Below are 12,482 nucleotides of genomic sequence, written 5' to 3'. Positions count from 1 at the left end.
ATAAATTTCTTTAGTATACAACTTGAAGTCGTCATTATATCGTGTTCTAGATATGCATGAACTAGTTGCCATTTGACGTAAATCACAAAATCATCAACCAAAAACTTCGTCATTATTCATTCCTTCTTATATTCATGCATTCATTCCTTCATTCCTTTATTTCTTCATTCATTCATTCATTCATTCATTCATTCATTCATTCATTCATTCATTCATTCATTCATTCATTCATTCATTCATTCATTCATTCATTCATTCATTCACTCATTCATTCATTCATTCATTCATTTATTCATTTATTCATTCATTCATTCATTCATGCATTCCTTCATTCCTTCCTTCATTCATTCCTTCCTTCCTTCTTTCCTTTCTTCCTTCCTTCCTTCCTTCATTCATTTATTCATTCCTTCATTCATCCATTTATTCATTCATTCATTCATTCATTTATTAATTCATTCATTCATTCCTTCATTTTTTCTTTCAACAAATAAATGAAACCATAAATTAATCCATCGATCGATTTTGTTTGTTCTTGTCGTAGGGTTGCAGGTTCGTTTACACAAAAGCTTATATATTCTGGGATCTACATTTATCGCATTATCCGTCTTACATGACATGCGTATGTTGAAATCATAAAAAGATTATAGTAGGATAACTTAACACGAAGATGAATGAAATAGGAACAAGTTCAAGAAAATATTTTAATTTAGGACCACACACTTAAAAGACAAAAGAAAATTTCATATACACAATGTCTTTTAATCCACATAAAAGATATAAAGATTTATTAAATTAAGTAGAATATATAGAACATATCAAAACAATAAAAGTTATTTTTAACAACATCTTGAATGTGTAGTGATGTGTTCTGTTTTGCACACATTATAGTCCACACAACATATTACTTCATGAGAATTGTTTTTTTTTCTCTCAGAAGAACGTAGTTGTATTCATTATATTTTTACAATTTCATTTTCTCTTATAAATGTAAACAGTATTATACGATCCAATAACTACTGAATTTGTTAAATGATCGTAACAAATACAAGGGTCAAATGGTGACCTCTTAATATTTGTAATTACTACTTCACTTTTCTTGCCATTAGAATCTACCTTGATAACATGTCTCGAATCATCATATCTCTTTGTACATAGCACTAGCACATTACCGTCGTTATCTATTGTAAGATATGTTGGATCTGTCATACTCGGATCAGTATATGTGAATATATCATTACCATCTCTATCAATACAGATCAGCTTACTAATGATTCTATCGATACAGTAGATATGTTGTGAAACAATATCATAACACATATAACATGGTGTCAAACTAAGTGTAATATGCCTCTTTACACTTCCTGACATATCAAGTACGACAATATCAAATTCATCACCGATGTAGAATTCGTTTTCTATGTATATTAATATACTTGACCCATCTGGTATAGGTATACTCCGAATGTATTGAACATGGTTTTGTTGGATGTCAACTAAAGCCATACTATAGTTTGTAAGGAGCACCGCGACAGTATTTTTGTCCACTACTGTCATTTGCAAAGGACTGTACTGTAATTGAACATGAATTCTTTGTATCCCAATGACAGAAAATGTCTTTACTATATTTTCTACGGCAAGTGATACAATAACCTCCCCATTGGGTAAGCATTTTAAATCACTTATTAACCAAGAATCAATATTCTGAGTCACACTGAATTTAAAGTTCAATATGAAACTATTACTGATAAGTTGCATTAAGTGGCTTTGATTCTTGTTCTCGTCATTATGTTTTCTGGAACAGTCCTTACATAAAACTGTATTGCAATCATAGCAATTGTACACGGACATGTTTTCACAGTTGTTGCACCTTAACAGAAAAATATATGAATACTAGTATCAAATATATCTATATCTTCAAGTACATTAAGTTTCAAATAACTGAATTGAACCTGATATATTTAAAAAGAAAAAAACCCACAATATATGTCTTAATCCTCACGTGTTAGCATTAAATTTTTAACTAGAAATGAAATAATGGTGAAGGAAAAAGAAAAAAAGGTACCTATTTGCGACTTACATTTTCCAACAGAGACCGTTTTCTTTCAAAATTATATAAATATGATAATATTATTTTATCTATGAAATAAGTGTTTTACTTATATGGTAAATAATTATGCAAATTGCAATTTGCATCGTGCTTCGATATATCTATATAATGCGATGAATTTGATTTATTCTGTGTCTTGTTTTTTTAAACATTTTAGTGTTAACATGGTTAACAAAAAAAAAGATAAATATATACCGTTATAATCAAAAGTACCGAAAATTAACTTACTTTCGGAGGCCTTTTTTATCTACAAAAGATTACAATAGCACTTAAAGGAATGAATATTTACCTGTATTAAAAACTGATCAATATGTATATGATCAAAAACAAACAAAAAAAACAATATACCATCGATATCTCGTTAGCTATGTCTTATACCAAGGCTCCGTGTTGAAGGCCGTACTTTAACCTATAATGGTTTAATTTTTAAATTGTTATTTGGATGGAGAGTTGTCTCATTGGCACTCACACCACATCTTCCTATATCTATAAGACTAAGGAATAGGAGATCTATATCGTTGTACTTGTGGTCACAAATGTAAAAAACAAAATAACAACATAATTAAGGATGCAATCAGGTGAAGTTTTAACAATCTTGAACTTAAACTTGTACAAGGGTAAATTAACCCTAGAAGCAGAATTCCAAACAAGTATTTTAATAGTCAACGTGAAAAACTTCTAACAATAAAAACCTTACGTTGATCATATGAGGGGTACTGGTACGTCAAGGCATTAAAGGGAAAAATGAAAATAATTTGTGAAAGAAATACCTGTTTTGAGAAGAAACTTCTACAGCATAACAGTCAATGAATTTTCACCTTCTCTTAACTGGTATTGTCGCAAAATACCCTTATTTGAAAAAAAAATATTTTCTTATAAAACTGTGAATAATAGATACGGAGGCCCATAATAGACCTAAAATATAGTATTATATCTTTATTTTAATATATATAGGAAAGGTACACACGGCCACAAAAAGCTTTTTTTTGTAGAGCCTAGGTGGTTAAGTGTTCTAGGGCGTAGTGAATAGTGCAAGGCGATTTAGTGCTACGATATCTCAGTAGCATGAGTTCGAATCATGGCCAGGGAAGAACAACAATTTGATTGCGCAAATTTTAAGATCTAACATTGTTGGGCTGATATTTAGACACATTATATACAGAACGTGTTTTCAGCCTTAAATCCCCATCACTGGTTTTCCGATGGATAAAAACCGTCGTGAAGTTGTCATTGGTTCTGACTGCATCCTTTATTAATTTGTAAGATCCTCTACGATAGATAATTCATCTTCATGCCTTATATACCAAGTACTGTGTTACGCCAATAGATAAACACCGACGCGTAAAGGTAACACCCGCCCACGGAAAGCTTTATTTCTGTAGATCCTAGAATGTTGAGTGGTTCAGACATTTCTGGAATTAGTAAGGAATGTAACAGTAGTTTACCAACTTAACACCTTTAAATGACATCGCAGAAAAAATTGACCAGACTTTATGCGTATAAAACTTCGTTCAGTCACTCTGGGCAGAATCAAGCATATATATTAAATGAAAAAGCGTTGTAAATTTAATACGTCCCAAGGTTTATTTCTAGATTGACCTTCATCAGGAACGCTTAAAGCAGAAAATTTGAAATCCAAGCTGTATCATAACATAATAGTTACATGGCAGCTGAATAACCATAAAAACCTTCATTGAATCTGAACGGCTGATATAATAGTGGTTTTGATTTCAAATAAAACAATTATTTAAATGATGATGCACCTGATCTTAAAGTACATAAAATCCCTCGTTCAAAGTTGACCTGAGATGGATTTGGCTGTTTTATGTATTTGTTGTCATACTAGTATTAATGATATCGATCTTGAACTGTTTCGGAACTTATCTATCCTTCGGCTTTCAAGTATTTGGCTTTGAGCGTTCCTGATGAAGGTAAATCTAGAAAAACGCTGCTGACACAAACAATTATATATGTGTTGTTTTCAACTTTCCACAGCACTTGGTCGATACCTCTGCTGTTGGACTATCAGTCCCTGAAGGTATCATCACCTCATCAGTAGTCAGTAATACGGTACTGACATGATTTATAACAAACCTTTCTAAAATATTCCGTTGATAAATTTTGAAATTATAAAGTAACTAATGTTACAAATCCCTCGTGCAAAGTTGACCTTAAATGGATTTGGCTTTTTTATGTATTTTTTGTCATATTAATGATATAGATCTTGAACTGTTTCGGTACCTTTCTATCCTTCAGCTTTCAAATATTTGGCTTTTAGCGTTCCTGATGATGGTCAATCTAGAGAAGCGCTTCGGACGCATACAATTATTAAAAGTGTTGTTTTCAATTTATTTTTCACATCACTGGGTCGATACCTCTGCTAATGGACTATCGGCTCCCGAGGGTATCATCGGCTCAGTATTCAGTACATCGGCACTGACATGATTTATAACAAATCTTTCTAAAATTGTCCGTCGATAAATTTTGAAATTATAAAGAAACTAAGATTACAACTCCCTCGTGCTAAGTTGATATTAGATGTATAAGTTTGTCCTACGGACTTCAGTTGCAGGACAACCCACTCGCGAGCCACTCTCACTTAAACAGATCTTGATTTGAAACGTTGAGTTACTACGTTTGATTGTAATTTTGTGAGACGCTGTTTATTGCAAAACTTGAATTGTTTTGTTATAAGTTCGGCCGATAGGGAGTAACCATTAAACTTCAAATGGCGGGAGGGTATTGGTTTTTTTTGTACGAGTCAGATTTTTTTTGTCTGTCTATCAAATCTTCTTTTTTTTTGCCAAATTTAACCACATAAAGTATGGGGAAATCTGGATTCAGAATATTTTTGTTTTTGTCATCTGCTTGACTACAATAAATATTTTTCCATCAAATTTGGTGTCAAAATATTTTTTTATGGGGAAAATATACACCCCCTGCCCTTTTTGAAGTTAAAGGGTCGTTCCCTTAGTTTTCTCAATTGAAATGTTTCCTTTTTTTATGTCTGGGCATTTTTGTAAAATAATGATCCATTTAACACCGTAGTTAGATCTTTGAATGCTGTTCTTGATAAATGATTAAAACATAACTTATATGTATTGCTATGCAAACATATAAAAACTTATGGTCTTTCATCTTGTCTACACTAATTACCTAAAAGAGGGACAGTCAAACTCATAAATCGAAAATAAACTGACAACGCCATGGCTAAAAATGAAAACACAAACAGACAAAACAATAATTCACATGACACAACATAGAAAACTAAAGAATAAACAACACGAACCCTACCAAAAACTAGGGGTGATCTCAGGTGCTCAGGGTAAACAGATCCTGCTCCACATGTGACATCCTTCGTGTTGCTGTTATAAAAAAACGGTAAATAGTCCAATTCGATAGGTCACATATATTGGCATAGAAAATGGTTGTGCTTTTCTCTGATTGTTAATAACGTCTTTGCAATAAATCCGGTTTATTCGACTGACTGATATTCAGATACTTACATGCTCAGTTTTTTTCCAGAATTTACAATATGGCTGAAATAAGTTCTTTCTATAAATATGGGCATGTAATTAGCAACTGCACTTAGTAATTCAGTTTGCCTTTCTTAAGACTGTTAAGAAATGTAAGCTTATACTCTAGTTTTAATTACAATTTCTATTCATCTTTCAAATAATAACAAGTGTGGACACATATCAGTGTGGATAATTTGTTTGGATGTTTGACAGTGTTTTCTGACAGTAGAGAGTTGTCTTCTTTTACAATGGTGTTCTATATCTAAGTGTGTTGCACAATGACTGTCAGAACCGAACACTAATCATTAGCAGTTTTGTTTATTTGATATTTAGTTTTAATGTTCAAGACAGTCATGGAGACATTAATTTCATTGACTAACAAATGATAATGATAAAATGTGTTCCACATCTTTGATTTTTGAAAGTTAGGAGAGGAACACATTCTGTGCATTTCTGCATGATGTGATTTTGATATGGGAGATGTTATTTGACGAACACGCATGCATGTACTATTTGTATGGGTTTATTTATAGTCTGTTGTGGTAGTGATTTCTTATTTTGGTTTGTCCACAAAAAAAAAGGTGAAAGCTTCTTCTTTTCTGTTTTAGCATCAATAGTAAAAAGTTGACAATGCCTGACATAATGCTTATCGGCTAGATGAGCTTGAAGGTACACTTATGTATTGTTCTTTTATTAGTTCTTCTCTTTCGGAAATGTCTTCTCCGATGCCTGGTTAAAGTAAAAAACAAACAAAAATTAATACATGTATATCATGTATATTGAATACAACTGAAGAACTGAAGAGATATATTTGGAGGGAGTTTAAATATTCTTTCTGATAATTTAGAGCTATCTTTAACAATAATTAAAAAGTAATCTACTTCTAGCAGGTTTGAGATGTAAACTGTCCCAGCCCTCTTTGCCGGGTTTTGTGTCGTTGGTTGCTGTCTCTCAGAAACATTTCAATTCATAATCTTTAATGTTGTTATTAATGACACAAAAAAACACTTGTAGTAGTAACCTGTTTTACAAATTATACATCTTCTTGTTGACATTTACCATTGCTTTTCAAATATAACAGCATTTATAAGTAAGAATCAATGCTATTTCACAAATTAAAATCCTACAAGATGTACAAAACTAACACATAATACAGTGTCATTTGATAAACACAATTATCAAGGGACATAACTTAGTTCTACGGAATAGAGGGACATAACTCAGTCCTACGGAATAGAGGGACATAACTCAGTTCTACGGAATAGATGGACATAACTCAGTTCTACGGAATAGAGGGACATAACTCAGTTCTACGGAATAGAGGGACATAACTCAGTTCTACGGAATAGAGGGACATAACGCAGTTCTACGGAATAGAGGCACATAACGCAGTTCTACGGAATAGAGGGACATAACGCAGTTCTACGGAATAGAGGGACATAACTCAGTTCTACGGAATAGAGGGACATAACTCAGCTCTACGAAATAGAGGGACATAACTCAGCTCTACGGAATAGAGGGACATAACTCAGTTCTACGGAATAGAGGGACATAACTCAGTTCTACGGAATAGAGGGACATAAATCAGCTCTACGAAATAGAGGGACATAACTCAGCTCTACGGAATAGAGGGACATAACTCAGTTCTACGGAATAGAGGGACATAACTCAGTTCTACGGAATAGAGGGACATAACTCAGTTCTACGGAATAGAGGGACATAACTCAGTTCTACGGAATAGAGTGAAATAACTCAGTTCTACGGAATAGAGGGACATAACGCAGTTCTACGGAATAGAGGGACATAACTCAGTCCTACGGAATAGAGGGACATAACTCAGTTCTACGGAATAGAGGGACATAACTCAGTTCTACGGAATAGAGGGAAATAACTCAGTTCTACGGAAAAGAGGGACATAACTCAGTTCTACGGAATAGAGGGACATAACGCAGTTCTACGGAATAGAGGGACATAACGCAGTTCTACGGAATAGAGGGACATAACTCAGTTCTACGGAATAGAGGGACATAACTCAGTTCTACGGAATAGAGGGACATAACTCAGTTCTACGGAATAGAGGGACATAACTCAGTTCTACGGAATAAAGGGACATAACTCAGTCCTACGGAATAGAGGGACATAACTCAGTTCTATGGAATAGAGGGACATAACTCAGTTCTACGGAATAGAGGGACATAACTCAGGTCTACGGAATAGAGGGACATAACTCAGTTCTACGGAATAGAGGGACATAACTCAGTCCTACGGAATTAAGTTGCAGGACAGTCCACTCCCGAGCCACTTTCACTTAAACAGATCTTAATTTGATACGTTGACTAACAACTTTTATTGATTTCATTTGAGACGCAGTTCATTGCATAACTTGAATATGTTTTTTTAAATATAAAACAAGTGTGGACACAGATCAGTGTGGATAGTATGTTGGAATGTTTGACAGTGTTTTCTAACAAAAGAAGTATAAAATAAGACATCAAGTTTCCTCATTTTTTTTTGTTCATAAAAATTATGTTTCATATCGGGGCCGTTTATTATCCTATTCGCGGTATGGTTTTTTTCCTCATTGCTGAAGGCCATCGGGTTGCGTGTGTGTTTTCATACTCTATATTGAAACTCTAACATGCCTTCTCGTAGCTGATATTTCAAGGGTTTTACCTGTTTTTCTTTTTCTTTTTGTGGAATGTATTCTGTGATATATATAACAATAATCATGATCGCATTTTTAAATCAGTGTGAATTAGTACATAAAACAGGGTTTCCGTATTTTTTATGAAATACTGGGACGGAAAGAAAGAGGAGATCAAATACAAAGAACAAACCAGATTCTTTGCACGGCACAGTTTATACGGCCACAGAGGTCGAACCCAGAACAGTTGGGGCAAGTATAAACACAACATGCAAGCTTGATACAGCTCTGAATTTGGATTGTGATCAAATTTTTGACATAATATAGGTTCCTGACACAAAGGAAATGTCAAGATCTTACAAGTCTATTGTGCAATACTGTGCAATAAAAGATTTCTTCTTGAAACTTTTCAAAAATTTGAAATTTGAGAAATTTTGAAGAAAAGAAATTTAACCCCTCAAAAAAATTGGAGCCCTCCAAAGTTTTTGACCCCCGTTGGAGCAATTACCCCAAAACTCGATCCATATTATACAAATTGTATTATATGTCTCTGTATCTATTATATTAGGATTTCCCTTCGTTATTCATACAATGTTTACGAAGATTGATAGAGAAAATTGATCCTGCAGTGCCTTTATCAAAAGAAAAGAATGGCAGATTTCCTTTAAAATTAATATTCTAAGTTAATTACAAGGGAAGTTCTGAAAAAGGAATACGCATGTCATAAACAATTCCCTTGATAAATAATATCTGAGACGTCTTTATTATACAGAATTAATTGCGACAATGCTATTCAATAATTTATTTAGTTTAAAAGCTAAATAAGTTACATGCAATTATTCTAATGACAACAAATTATGATATCTTTGTTCTGTTAAAAAACACACATCATTCTGGTAGATTGGTTTTCATAATAACAAAAATATATAAAGTTACAGTATCTAGGTGTAACCTTCTTAACTACTAACGAGACTACAAAACTAGATCTAAAATGTTTGCCTTTTAGTAAGCTTTCTGCAACTGCAATTTCAACACTTTTTGTCATTAGTCTTTATTTCATAAGTAGTTAGTTACTTAGTTTTTTTGCGTTGTGGCACATATCGTTCTGATGCTGTCATATCTTTATCCAGATTGAGATAGGGTGAGCGCTCATATACACATTTAAACTCGCCACATTATCATGATTATGTCTGTTCCAAGTAAGGATCCTGTAATTCAGTGGTCGTCGTTGGTTGCGGTCCATGACTGTTTTTCATTTTAAATTAATGTTTTGTCATAAATAATATAAAAAAAAATATAGGTCACCGTACGGCCTTCAACAATGAGCAAAGCCCATACAACATAGTCAGCTATAAAAGGCACCGACATGACAATATAAAACAATTCAAACGAGAAAACTAACGGCCTTATTTGTATAAAGAAAAAAATGAACGGAAAACAAATATGTAACACATAAACAAACGACAACCACTAAATTACAGGCTCCTGACTTGGAACAGACACACACATAAATAATGTGGCGAGGTTAAACATGTTAGCGGGATCCCAACCCTCCCCCTAACCTGGGACAGGTGTATAACAGTACAACATAAGAATTTTGGAATATATATACGATTATTGAAGGCCATAATAATTTGAATGCTTCAAACTACGCCAAGTGGACTCTGTTAAATAGTTGTCTAATAAGCAATCATACATCATCTCATTGTTTTATAATTATCAGTAAAGGCAGGACTTGATTTATCACGTAAGAAGTATATATTTGATATGTAAGAATCTTAAAAAAAAATCACAAGACCAATACAGAGTAGGGAAAAAGTACTAGAAATAAGAAAATATCTAAAAAGAGAGAAACAGTGGGAGTATCAACACTCAAAGTCAATGGAGAAACAACAGACAGCAGCAAAGGAAACACAGACGCACTTAATGCACACTTTCAATCAGTGCCTTTCGAGTGACTACATAGATGAAGATGTAAAAATAAAAATTGAAATAAGAAAGATGACGAATTTAATTTAATACCACCATCAATACTACTTTAGTTTATCCCATTTTGTTTTGTTTCAAATGCGCTTTCATTTAATAATTTTTTTTTCTTGATGATTTAAATCCATCAAATGAATCTCTCTAGTTATTATCTTTTTCCAAATATTTCCAAAACACGCTGTATAGTGCACATAGATGAGAAGAGATACCACTAAGTTTTGTAATTTTAAGCAGGTGAGCTACAGCACAATAATAATCATCCTCAAATAAATCCATTCATTTAATTATTGTCGGATGTAAAAGAAAGATTTTTTGTGTATGACATATACATTCCCCTATTTAAATGACAACGAAGAATCCAGATGTCTTTATTTATTTTCTATAGTATTTATATTTATATAGAATTGTGTCAAATGTTAAATATTTGTATTAGTTTACAGCTAACAACCAAACACGCAATTATAAAATGATAACAATCATCTTTGTACTGTCTTTAAAAAGACATGCATCATTTGAACATTATTGTCGTTTATCTCGACGTATCTTAAATTAAAGTAGCTAGGTGTTTATTCTCACTTTATGAACAAGTTAGACTTCGATACTAGATCTAAAGTGGTTTCAATTGTGAAAAGACAATGTTGTTATGGCCCTTCTTTTCTTCTTAAAATTAACAAGCACACCAATTGCACTTAGTGTAAATAAAATAGAAAGAAACGGTGTTCAGATTACAATCAACAGAATAGTTTTATATTTCTTGAGGAAGAAACACGCAGTATATACGTGTTAAACATTATTTCTTTAGTTAAATTATGATAAACGACATTTTATTCATAAGAACATGATTGTTTTTTTTTTTGTTTTTTTTGAGGAATTGGCTTTTAACAAACTTCGCGTCTTTCGAATTTGTTCTTTGTGCAAAGATAAGTCAAGTCATTTCAATCAGCAATTTACAGGTTTTTTTTCATGTTGTGTTGATTTACGTTGAGTTTAACCCCGCTACATTATGTACGTGCCGGTTCGCAGTCAGGAGCCTGTAATGCAGTTGGTGTCGTCCGTCGCTGTCTGTTATATATATATCTGTTTGTCGTTTATAGTTTTGTAAAACATTATGTAACTAGCCTTTTGTTTTTAAATACAAATAAAATAAATGTGAAATGCACTAATTTTACGGTATCTGACGGGGGCATGTATATTTTATTTTTAAAGTGTAAGGGTTTGACATTTTTTATTCCGTATTCTCCCCATTAATTGTCTATTATAAATGATTGGATGGATCCAAAGCTATGTACCAATATATTTGATATGGGTTTGCCATTAAGCAAAGTTTTCCCTAGCTCAGCCAGTTACTGGACTAGAGTCCATAACTAGCATCAAAAGAATGCATTGCGAATGTGTGATTCGCACCTCAGATGTTTGTATCTGAGCATTCATTCTTATATAATTAATGTTTTATTTTATTCACTAAACTAGAGGCTCTTAAGAGCCTGTGTCGCTCACCTTGGTCTATGTGCATATTAAACAAATTACACAGATGGATTCATGACAAAATTGTGTTTTGGTGATGGTGATGTGTTTGTAGGTCTTTATTTACTAAAATTATTGCTACTTACAATTTTCTCTATCTATAATAAACTTGGCCCTTTCGTTACAGAGGAAAATATTTTGTAAAAATTTACCTAAATTTACCAAATTAATGAAAATTGTTAAAAATTGACTATAAAGGGCAATAACTCCTTAAGGGGTCAACTGACCATTTTGGTCATGTTGACTTATTTGTAGATCTTACTTTGCTAAACATTATTGCTGTTTACAGCTTATCTCTATCTATAATAGTATTCAAGATAATAACCAAAAACGGCAAAATTTCTTTAAAAATTACCAATTGGGGGACAGCAATCCAACAACCAGTTGTCCAATACATCTGAAAATTTCAGGGCAGATAGCTATTAACTTGATAAACAATTGAACTGCTTGTCAGATTTGTTTTAAACGCTTTGGTTTCAAAGTTATAAGCCACAATCTACATTTTACCCCTATGTTCTATTTTTTGACCTAAGTAAAATTGTTTATCAGGTCAAGATCTATCTGCCCTAAAATTTTCAGATGAATCGGAGAACCTGTTGTTGGGTTGCTGCCACTAAATTGGTAATTTTAAGAAAATTTTGCAGTTTTTGGTTATTATTTTGAATATTATTATTGATAGAGATAAACTGTAAACATCATAATG

Source organism: Mytilus trossulus, chromosome 13, assembly GCF_036588685.1.
Source record: "Mytilus trossulus isolate FHL-02 chromosome 13, PNRI_Mtr1.1.1.hap1, whole genome shotgun sequence".
Classification (NCBI taxonomy): domain Eukaryota; kingdom Metazoa; phylum Mollusca; class Bivalvia; order Mytilida; family Mytilidae; genus Mytilus; species Mytilus trossulus.
The sequence above is the reverse complement of the archived record's forward strand: the minus strand, read 5'-3'. Positions refer to the sequence as shown.